The 9,926-nt window shown below is 37.5% G+C and overlaps 1 protein-coding gene across 8 annotated transcripts in view; it reads right to left on the reverse strand.

Moving 5' to 3' along the window:
- The window catches only part of ABCC9 (ATP binding cassette subfamily C member 9), a 152,099-nt gene extending 149,174 nt beyond the window's left edge, over positions 1–2,925 (reverse strand). For 5 of the 8 annotated variants that reach the window (XM_066264658.1, XM_066264631.1, XM_066264654.1 and 2 more), the window contains exons 1-2: positions 2,056–2,197; positions 1,600–1,715 (exon numbers count right to left, since the gene is read on the reverse strand). The gene's annotated coding sequence lies outside the window, so the exon portion shown is untranslated. Of the gene's footprint in view, positions 1–1,599; positions 1,716–1,871; positions 1,891–2,051; positions 2,198–2,840 lie in introns of those variants that run through there. The other 3 variants (XM_066264640.1, XM_066264635.1, XM_066264644.1) reach the window with 3 other exon arrangements.
- Between the last annotated feature and the right edge of the window lie 7,001 nt (positions 2,926–9,926).

Consider the following 9,926-nt stretch of genomic DNA (forward strand, 5'->3'; position numbering starts at 1 on the left):
GATGCTAGGTCATTAATTAATCAACTGTAAAAATACTTATTGATGCTGATCACATACTAGACACTAGAAATTTAATAGTGCACATGACTGAAACAATCCCTGTGGTCTTAGACTGAATACACTACACTAATACCAACAGTCCTTGATATAATGTAAATGTTATGATCTAAAAGACAGAGAAATATACAATGACGTTATCATACAAAGATACATACTTCTAACTGGTAAAGCAAAAGCATCAGAATGATTTTTTCCTTTTACCATAATCTCTAACCTCAGAGTCCCCTTGGCTCCCAACCTGTCCACTGTCTCTCATCACATCTCTCCTTTTGTTTTTTCTTCTGCCTCTTTCATCCCCTCCCCTTGACCCTTAGCCTTCTCTGACATTTAGGTGCAAGTGGCACATTGTACTAGGCAGTCCATACTACAACTCAACATAGACAAAAAGAAAGAAGGAATAAACTTATTGTAGATACATTGAAAATAATTGCATTTAGCCAAGGAATTTTAAGTCAATCAGGATTTTTAATTAATTCTTAGATCTCCAAATATCATTCAAGGCTTTCCTACCAGAACCAAGGTTAAGTTAGGAAGACTTTGGGAAGGATACAAATTGCTGCTCTTGCCGGCTGAAGTCTGTGCGATGACAGCTGTCAGGCCCGCCCCTTCTGGATCTGTCTAGCTCAGCTAAGCACTGACAAGAGGCCCAGCACCCAGGAGCGGGAAGAGGGAAGAGAAACCAGACAGGAAGACATGGCATTTTTCTCCTCACAAGCATAAATCCACAGAAAGATGTTCAAGTGTTTATGACAGCTAATAGAGTTAGAGGGCTTCTTTGAGTGAACTTTAAATACAAACATCAAAAGTGAAATTTTGATTATGGGAGTAGTTTGCAGAGCAGAAAACAAAAAGAAAATACTCCTTGATGACCAAACATGATTTTATGGCAAGAATACTACTCCACATATTCTTATTCTTTGAAATGTATTGTATGGAAAATTCCCCTCAGGAGTTGAAAAATTTGGATAAGCATGATGTAAGGGAAAACAAGTACTTTCCTGTTCATCCAGCAGAAAGCATCAGTTCTAATGCAGTATTAATCCCTGAGAATTTAACATGCTGGAAACATGTAAAGAAAACATACTAAAAACAATATTCAAGCTTCCATTTTTAAACACACAATAACTCCTTTTCTTTTGAGTTGTTCAGATATTATTCAAATTATGAGAAAGAAACATATAGTTTAAAGAACTTGCTTTATCTTTATGTAGGACATTTTCAGGATCAGAGTAGTTTTGAAAACGAATATAATGTCTTTAAATTATTCAGCTGATGGTTCATAAAATAACTAAAATATGTCTGTCTGTTTATCTATAGGTCTATCTATCAGTCTATGAATGACAGATCCAAGTGGAAAAATCACTAGCAAAATATGAGCACTGACTTCTGATTCGGTGCCTAATCCGAACACTCCCATTTAAATTCTTTCATACCAAAGGAAATGGTGGAACTACTCAGCAGATAAGAGTCCTTAGACAGACACGCCAGCGGGATTTTTTTTTAATCTCAAACTTAACAAATAAAACAAGAAATAAATACCTTGAGCAATCGCTTGACGCTGCTTCAAACCCCTACGGGTGCACTTGCGCTACCTTCAAAACACCGGCTTCCTACAACTGTCTTAAGTGTACATTTCAAACCGGGAAGCAGCACTCCTGAAAAGCAAAGAGTAGCAAAAATTAAGCAGATAGAAAGCTACTTTGTGAACAATACAAGAAATATCTAGGAAATTAAAAGTTAGTAATAACTCCTTGCACTATCTCCAGCTGGTTTAAGTAGAAGCGGGCAGTTTTGCAAGGAACGCTGGAAACCTGATCCCCACGCCCTCTCATCTCCGGCCGGCTGGGTCCCTTAATCCTAGAAATAGCAGCCACTGTGAAGGAAAAGCGCTGGAGAGTGCGCGGTTGCCGGAAATGTTAGGTCCAAATGGACAGTTTACAATTTTTCTTAGAATTTTAAAAATTATATTGCTGTAAAAGACATGAACTCACTTACTCCGAAGGCAGAGCTTTCCTCCCCTATCCGAAGCACGCAGGGCACCGGAGTGGATTATTTTTAGGGTGGTGGGAGATCAGCTGCTGCCTCCTATCGAGTTTCTAAATTGCACAAACGGCTCTGGGCTGGGGCGGACACGGCGACTCGGAGGCAGGAAACTGGGCAGAATCCCCGAGCGCCGCGCCTGGGACTGGAGACCCTCCCCACCCCCGCTTGGCTCAGTTAACTCCCAGGAGCGGCAAATTTGGGGTGCACAGTGCAGTGATTTTACAAACACAATACGCGTTCCTCAAACTTCATTAGACACTGAAACTTGCAATACGTGATTGAATGATTCACCGGAGTCGAGTTTTTAAATCAAAATACGCAAGGCACTCACTTGCGTGTGTCCCGCCACCCACCCACCCCCACCCCGCTCCAGGCTCTGTTTGCGCTCTTTTATTATTAACCACATAAGGAAGCAGAGTTGGGGGTTTCATCATCTTTCCCCAGCTCGGACTAGGGAAGTGAAGGGCTCATTCCAGGCAGGAGAACTGGCTGCTGTGCGAATGACTCACAGGAGCAAGGCAGGCTCAAGCCGAGTAATTGCCCCAGCGACCTGGAACACTTGGTTACTCCTGCGGGCAGTGACCAGTGGCCGCGCTACCGCAGGGAGACCCTTACCCTAGTTCCAAAGGTGGGATTTTGACTCCCAGGAGTGCATAAACAGTTCCCTTACTCATGCTCCCCACCAGAGAGATAGATCATTTATTCTCAAGAAGATAATGTGTTTCAAATACACTTACCCAGGACGCAAGGAGTAAATTTTGCCCCAACCTTCTTTAATTAACACTCTATTTTCTCAGAGACTAGTACTCAGTTAACTTGAAAGAATCCCTGTTTTCAGTGACTGTCCTTTTCTGATGAATGGTCAGGCAGGCGGGCTGTTGTTGCCACTGTGTCCGTGCGCGACCCTCAACCCAATGGGCACCGCTCCAGGACCGCCAGCACATGGAGCTGGTCCCCGGACCTGAACCCTAAAGCCCTGCGGCCTCCCGGCCTCTCTGAGTGTGGGCAGAGGCCGATTCCCGCCCGCAAACCCCAGCAGATTTCCCCCTAGGCGCCTCACTCTGGGAAGGACGCTGCGTTCGGGGAGGGGTGCCGGGAATCGGTCAGCGACTGAAGCTTGAACCGTGGCGGCTAGGGGTCTGCAGGGCCTCGTGGGGCGGCACACGGGAGGGTCCTGCAGACACTGGTCTTAGGACCTTTAAAAGCTTGGCAGCAGCCCTAGAGCTGTTTGGCGCGATGCAGGCACAGAGATTAAAGAGTGGGGTTCAAGAATGGGCGTCCAGGTACGGTGGGTGGAATCCAGTGACACCCTTCGCAACCCACGCTCATGAACAAGCTGGACCCCAAGGCGTCTAGGGAGAGAGAACTGGAAATTGAGAGCTGCAAATAATCCCCAAATGTAGACTCTGAGTGTGACTACACAAAAGCAAGTGGATTTGGGAATTTAAAAGAAATATTACCATTATTAAGGTTACTTAGAATGATAAATGCTTATTGTAGAAACTTTCAAAATTATGAAAAAGTATAACTGGAGGCCAGTGAATCCCCACACCTATAAAACTATTGAAAACATTTTGTTATATTTTAATAAAAACAAGCTGTATAGTGCAGTGATTAAAAGCATGGATGCAGGAGCTATGTAGCCTGCTTTCAAATCCTGCTATCCCACTTGTTACTTCAGAGACTGGACAAGTTGTTTAATCCTCTGTGCATCAGTTTCCTCAATTGTTCAATGGTATAAATAAAACAAAAATGCTTCACAGGTTTGATGTGAGGGTAAATAATATATTCCCTTTAAACTGCTGAGAAAATCTCTGCCCGTTCAGTAAAAGCTGATACTTATGCTATGGTTATTATTATTTTCTGATGCCTATTTTATATTATTGGCAATCACAATTTATCTCCTCACAGTATCTTTTAAAAACAATTATTTTACAATGATATTGTAAAATCTGTATAGAAATCATTTAAATGGCTGCATAGTATTTCATTGTGTGGCTATACCAAAATTTTAAACCCATTTTCCCTTTGGTAGGCATAGAATTGCCGGAGTTTTACTACCATATATAATTCTATGATAAACTACTCTAATCAAGTTTTTATATCAGATAGCTTCTTTAAGATACATTCTCTGAAAAGTGATTACAGAGTCAAACGCAGTACATATTTTAAAAAATATTTTATTGATTGATTTTACAGAGAAAGGAGAGAGAGGAATGGTGAACAAGAAGTATTAACTCATAGCTGCTTCACTTCAGTTGTTTATCAACATTTGTCATATGTGCCCTGATGGGGCAAGCCCAGGGTTTCGAACCTGCAACATCAGCATTCCAGGTTGATGCTCCATCTACTGAGCCACCATAGACCGGGCAAAAGTAGTACATGTTTTTAAGACTGAGGATACAGAATGCAAAATTACTATCCTAAAAATTAATATTAATTTGCTCCAAACTGCATGAGGTGACCTATTGTAACAATAAAATACTTGGCCTCTCTCACCCCATCTTATTCAAGCCTGCTTTGTTCCCAAGGCACTTTAGGTTAAGAGCTTCTGCATATAGACATAATAATCACTAGAAGAATTCTGTTTGTGGCTTGAGTTTTGTAAAAACAACCCCTTATCAGAAAGTGCCTTGCTTATCAAAGATTTGCAGGAACCTCTTGATTACACTCACTAAGTACAATCTTCCTCCTACCCCTGATGGGACCCAGATGTCTGTGGTCCTCGGTCCCCTCTTGCCTCTCTTGTTCCCCCCTTTCCTTGAATTTTTTACTTTCTTAAAATGGATTTGAGGAAACACTCGTTCTCTCATCTTCTCCCTTCGCATTTTAGATCTTAGACCATTTCTTATTCTACACTCTGACTTTTTGAGGTTTGGCCTTGAATATTCTTACTGTTTTAATCTAATAATTTGACATACAAAAAGATAACATACAATTCTTTATTATTATTAACTTTAGTGTTTTTCAAATATTCATTAATCTTTGTATTAATATTCCCTCTATTGTGACTAGAGGCCACATGCTTATTCATCTAATGGGTTTTAATGAAGTTTCTTATTATTTGTATGAACTTTTAATACAAGAAGAAAGTAATCCTGTTTCATATATATGACAGATATTTTTCCCAATTTTTTATTTTAAAATTGATAGTGGTTCTGTCTTTACAAAGAAAGTAAACAATTGTTTTTATACATTTAAAAAATTATGAAATGTATAAAGATTTATTAGAATATACTTTTGCTAGATCTACTGGCCACAGAAGTCAGTAATGAATCAGATCTCTAGGGTCTCTGCCTTCATGGTGTTTCCCTCTAAGACAGTGATTTTCAACCTTTTTCATCTCATGGCACTCATTAACAAATTACTAAACTTCTGTAGCACACCAAAATATATATTTTTGCCAATCTGACAAAAAATAGGAATAATTTTGATTCATTTGCACAAGGATGGCTGTTGTGTTGGCTGCTGTCATTTTTAAAATTTTTTATATGACAGTCTAAGGGAAAAATGGTCAGAGCCCTGACTAAATAGTCAGGTACTGCATGTTTTAAAAATTCTTGCGGCACACCAGTGTGCTTGCCAAGACACACTGGTTGAAAATCCCTGCTCTAAGGCAAATTTGGTTCCTTTTGCCATTGCATTGTATTTCAATGCTTTAGTTAATAAGTATTAACCTTTATTTATATTTGCTTAAAGGGTTTTCTTAATTTGATTCTGGAACTTATTTTGGCGTATGCCATTGGAAGAGAGCCTATGTTAATATTTTATTTCTTACACCATTTATTGAATGGTCCTTTCCTTTTGCTCTGATGTGTAATACCAACTTTGTCATATACATATAACTATTTTTTTAATGACTGCTTCTGTACTACTATTCCATTTAATTGATGTTTTTCAATTTTTTATGCTCCTACTATGATCAGATAGATGTATTTAATTATTATAGCTTTAAGGTATATTTTAACTCTAGGAGTGTCAGTTCCCATTTTATTCCTTACAAAGTTTTCTTAGCTATTCTCTTTAGGGAATTTTATTGGAATTTTATTAAATCTAGTAAGTAATTTATAAAAAAAATACTATATTTTTAGTTTCTGTCTTTCAATCCAGAAACATGGTTTCCTATTTATTTTTATTTTTAGCTCAATATCAAATTTTGATAGGTTTGTGCATTTCTTGTCATGACTGATCATACAAACTTTATATTTTTGCTTCCATATATTGCATTGCTATTAAGAATACACTAGTTGTTTATATTTTTGCCAGATTTTATATTTATTTTATATTTAGTTATTTACTGAGTTTTCACAATATCCCCAGTATTATTTTACCATGATACCTTGACTTTCCAGAAAATAGGATTTTATCTGAAAATAGTGGTTATACTGTATCTTTGTGTCCCCTCCTTCCAATCTCAAATATTGAAAACTTAATAGAAGGTGAGGCCTTTGAGAGATTGAGATGATGTCATGAAGATGAGTTCCTATGATGGGATTTATGCCCATCTAAGAAAAGACACTAAAGCTCTCTCTTCTTTCTCTTTGTCTCTCTCTTCTCCCCACTATGTGAGGACACAGCAAGAAGGTAGATGTTGGTAAACCAGGAAGGAGGCCCTCCCCAATAACTAAATCTGCTGATGCCTTGATCTTGGACTTCCCAGCCCAGAACTATGAGAAATAAATGTTTGTGGTTTCAGCTAACCAGTCTTTGATAATACATACATTAAGCAGCCCAAACTAAGACAACTTGCTTCTCCTTTATTTACTTATATTCAGTTTATTTATATTTTCTCTTGAATTTTATGAACTTTAAATTCCAGAATGATGTTAAACAACAAAAGAAGACAAAACATCTTTTTTTTATTAGAAATATATATATACAATATATATTTAAATCAACTTTGTTAAGTATAATTTTTTTTTTTTTACAGGGACAGAGAGAGTCAGAGAGAGGGATAGATAGGGACAGACAGACAGGAACAAAGAGAGATGAGAAGCATCAATCATCAGTTTTTTGTTGCGACACCTTAGTTGTTCATTGATTGCTTTCTTATATGGTCCGATGTCATCATTTCTTATGCCTGAGTAGTATTCCATAGTATATATGTACCAAGGTTTTTTAATCCATTTGTCCACTGATGGACACTTGGGCTGTTTCCAGATCTTTGCTATTGTGAACAATGCTACCATAAACATGGGGGTGCATTTCTCCTTCTGGAACAGTTCTATGGTGTTCTTGGGGTATATTCCTAAAAGTGGGATAGCTGGGTCAAAAGGCAGTTCGATTTTCAATCTTTTGAAAAATCTCCATACTGTTTTCCACAGTGGCTGCACCAGTCTGCACTCCCACCAGCAGTGCAGGAGGGTTCCCTTTTCTCCACATTTTCGCCAGCACTTATTCTGTGTTGTTTTGTTGATGAGCGCAAATCTGACCAGTGTGAAGGTGATATCTCATTGTGGTTTTAATTTACATTTCTCTAATGATTAGTGATGTTGAGCATTTTTTCAAATGCCTATTGGCCATCTGTATGTCCTCTTTGGAGAAGTGTCTATTCATTTCTTTTGCCCATTTTTTTGATTGTATTGTTTGTCTTTCTGGTGTTGAGATTTATAAATTCTTTATAAATTTTGGTTATTAACCCCTTATCAGACATACTGTCAAATATGTTCTCCCATTGTGTAGTTTTGTCTTTTTATTCTGTTCTTATTGTCTTTGGCCGTGCAAAAGCTTTTTAGTTTGATATAGTCCCATTTGTTCATCCTGTCTTTTATTGCCCTTGCCCGTGGAGATAAATCAGCAAATATATCGCTGCGAGAGATGTCGGAGAGCTTACTGCCTAGGTTTTCTTCTAAGATGCTTATGGTTTTACGGTTTACATTTAAGTCTTTTATCCATTTTGGGTTTATTTTTGTGAATGGTGTAAGTTGGTGGTCTAGTTTCATTTTTTTGCAGGTAGCTGTCCAATTTTCCCAACACCATTTATTAAAGAGGCTGTCTTTACTCCATTGTAGGCCCTTATCTCCTTTGTCAAATATCAGTTGTCCATAGAGCTGTGGGTTTATTTCTGGGTTCTCCGTTCTGTTCCATTGATCTATGTGCCTATTCTTATGCCAGTACCAGGCTGTTTTGAGTACAATGGCCTTGTAGTATTGCTTGATATCATGAAGTGTGATACCTCCCACTTTATTCTTCTTTTTTAAGATTGCTGAGGCTATTCATATTCTCTTTTGGTTCCATATAAATTTTTGAAATATGTGATCTATATCTTTAAAGTATGTCATTGGAATTTTAATGGGTATTGCATTGAATTCATAAATTGCTTTGGGTAATATAGACATTTTAATGATGTTTATTCATCCTAACTATGAGCACGGTATATGCTTCCACTTGTTTGTATCTTCCTTGATTTCTTTATCAATGTTTTATAATTTTCCGAGTACAAGTCTTTAGTCTCCTTGGTGAAATGTACTCCTAGGTACTTTATTTTTTTGGTTGTAATAGTGAAGGGGATTGTTTCCTTAATTTCTCTTTCTGACTGTTCATTGTTGGTGTATAAAAATTCCTCTGATTTCTGAGTATTAATTTTATACCCTGCCACTTTGCTGAATTCATTTATCAGGTCCAATAGTTTTTTGACTGAGACTTTAGGGTTTTTTATATACAATATCATATCATCTGCAAATAATGATATCTTTACCTCTTCTTTTCCAACTTGAATCCCTTTTATTTCTTCTTTTTGTTGGATTGCTATGGCTAGGACTTCCAGGACTAAGTTAAATAAGAGTGGTGAAAGGGGGCACCCCTGCCTTTTTCCTGATCTTAAGGGGACTGCTTTTAATTTTTGCCCATTGAGTATGATGTTGGCTGTGGGTTTGTCATAGATGGCTTTTATCATGTTGAGGTATGTTCCCTGTATTCCCGCTTTGTTGAGAGTTTTGATCATGAATGGGTGCCGGATTTTATCAAATGCTTTTTCTGCATCTATTGAAATTATCATGTGGTTTTTCTCCTTCCTTTTGTTTATGTGATGAATAACATTGATTGATTTGCAAATATTGTATCAGCCTTGCCTCCCCAGAATAAATCCCACTTGATCATGGTGTCTGATTTTTTTTATATATATTGTTGGATCCAGTTTGCTAATATTTTGTTGAGGATTTTAGCACTTATATTCATCAGGGATATTGGCCTATAGTTTTCTTTCTTTGTGTTGTCTTTCCTGGTTTTGACATCAGAATTATGCTCACCTCATAAAAGGAGTTTGGAAGTCTTCCTTCCTCTTGAATTTTTTGAAATAGCTTGAGAAGGATAGGAGTTATTTCTTCTTTGAATCTTTGGTAGAATTCAATTGTGAAGCCATCTGGCCCAGGACTTTTCTTTGTTGTGAGTTTTTTTGATAACTGTTTTGATTTCATTTGGTGTAATCAGTCTGTTTAGGTTTTCTGATTCTTCCAGATTAATTTTTGGAAAATTGTATGTTTTAAGGAATTTGTCCATTTCATCTAGGTTGTCCAGTTTTTTGGCATACAGTTCTTCACAGTATTTTCTTATATTTTGTATTTCTGTTCTGTCAGTTGTTATTCTCCACTCTCATTTCTAATTTTATTTATTTGAGTCCTCTCTCTCTTTTTCTTGGTTAGTCTAGTAAAAGGTTCATCGATCTTGTTTACCTTTTCAAAGAACCAGCTCCTAGTTTCATTGATCCTCTGTATTGTTTCTTTAGCCTCTATGTCATTTATTTCTGCTTTGATCTTTATTATTTCCTTCTTCTACTACATTTGGACTTTACTTGCTGTTGTTTTTCTAGTTCTTTTAGATGCAGG

Source organism: Saccopteryx bilineata, chromosome 1 (genome assembly GCF_036850765.1).
Source record: "Saccopteryx bilineata isolate mSacBil1 chromosome 1, mSacBil1_pri_phased_curated, whole genome shotgun sequence".
Taxonomy (NCBI): domain Eukaryota; kingdom Metazoa; phylum Chordata; class Mammalia; order Chiroptera; family Emballonuridae; genus Saccopteryx; species Saccopteryx bilineata.